Raw genomic sequence first — 2,048 nt, forward strand, 5'->3', positions numbered from 1 at the left:
GTCATATCATTCTACTATTATTTAAACCGTCTCTTTATTTGCCAATCTGAAATGAGATAAATTGATAGCACACTAACCATTGATACTTATGAGTTCTTGATCTGTAATCCAGTGGTGTCGTGAAGCTGCCAACTCCTTCACAATGTCATTTCCTGCCATGTCTTGACCTGAACAATACCATATTGTGTTAATGCAATTTTAAACTGTGTCAGTTTATTGGTCAGTAAGAAATGTGATGAATTGTCAGCACTGATACTTTTATGTGCAAAACCTGTCATCTATGTGCTTGTTTATCTTTCAGAGTGAGAAAGATATAAGTGTTGAACAAGCACAGTCTCATCAGCTTGCTCAGCTGCTTGCGCTGCAGCTCCCCAGCAGGGCTAACCTTTCTTGAACTCTATTGAAGTGCTGTCGGTTTTGTATATTATTTTGTCGACGTGTTTATTTGCACTGGTGGCGATCTTTGATGCCCAGTGTATGTAATCTGCTGTCTGCTTATGCTTTATTATCATATTGGTGAACTTTGATGCCCAGTGGATGTAATATGCCGTAATTTCTTTATTGTATAGTCTAGGTTTTTTCTTATTCATGATGCTGCAGTTATTTTACTGTATATATATCCTGTCTTTGCAGTAAACAGGCCAAACCGTAAAAATTACGGTACATAATCGGGCCGTCATGCAATCATGATGTATGATCCGCATCATGGGCCCCGTCATCTTGGTCCGTTAAACGACCAAAAGTAAACTCGCCCACTAGTAGTAGATAAGGGCCTTTAATAGGCCGAGTAACCCCCGACCCTCTTTTCGCAAGAAAACTCAATGGGCTTTTAGGAGGCTGAGAAGTAGGTTGGGCCTGAAACGTACCAAACATCTCACAGGCCGGCAGCAGCCCGAAATGGACCCCGGCCCATGATTGTGCGAATCAAATTACGAGCTTTTAACAGGCCAAAATTTTCCTGGTCCTTGTTTGGCCCAATAAGATATCAGCTGCGAGCAGGCCGGATGCAAACCGGGCCGTAGTTAGGCCCAACTATATGACGGGCTTTTAATAGGCCAGAATTAATATAGGGCCGAAATGTTAAACGGGCCCTTAATAGGCCTAAACTAATATCAAGCCAAATTAATAAATGGGCCTTTAGCAAGTGGGCCCAAAAGCATAGCGCCCAGTTGACGGGCCGAATCTGATATGGGCCATAATTTAGCCCAAAGCCTCTTAAAGGGCCGGACCTGATCTGGGCCGTAATTTGGCCCAGAACGTGGTAGGCTTTTAATGGGCCAGATCTCATATGGGCCATTATTAGGCTCGGAACGTGGCAGGCCATTAATGGACTGGATCAAATATGGGCCAACATTTGGCCCGAAACATGGCAGCCAGTTAATGGGCCGGCCTACTAGGGTCCTCAAAATCTTGTGGGCCTACAGCTGGGCTGACCCATTAATGTCGACGAAATCTCGTGGGCCTTTAGCAGGGCCGACCCATTATGATCGGCAAGAATCTTGTCGGCCTTTACCTGGGCCGGCCCATTATGGCACACAAAAATCTTGTGGGCCTTTACCTGGGTTGGCCCATTATGGCCCACAAAGATCTTGTGGGCCTTTAGCTGGGCCAGCCCATTATGGTCCGCAAAATCTCGTGGGCCTTTAGCTGGGCCGGCCCATTATGGTCCGCAAAATCTTGTGGGCCTTTAGTTGGGCCAACCCATTTAAACTTGATGGGCCGGTCCACGTGTCAACATATCATAGGCGCGTCTTGCCCATTGGATGAGTGACACCTGTGCAAACACAGACCTGACACATGTCCCCTCCAGCCAATGATGATTTTACACATGGAAAATCCCCATTGGTCGGTGCTATTAAAGGGTTATCGAATCGAAAACCCGACCCAATAGCTAACGGCGTTCCGTTATGGTGGATGCCACGTGTCGGTCACCCTTGATTAAAGCACTTCTGTGACACACAATTTATCGTCATGGAAGTGGACACTTCCGTGATGATAATTTTGGTAATGTCATGGAACACTTCTACGACAACACATGTATGACTATC

The sequence above is a fragment of the Triticum aestivum genome, chromosome 2B (genome assembly GCF_018294505.1).
Source record: "Triticum aestivum cultivar Chinese Spring chromosome 2B, IWGSC CS RefSeq v2.1, whole genome shotgun sequence".
NCBI lineage: Eukaryota > Viridiplantae > Streptophyta > Magnoliopsida > Poales > Poaceae > Triticum > Triticum aestivum.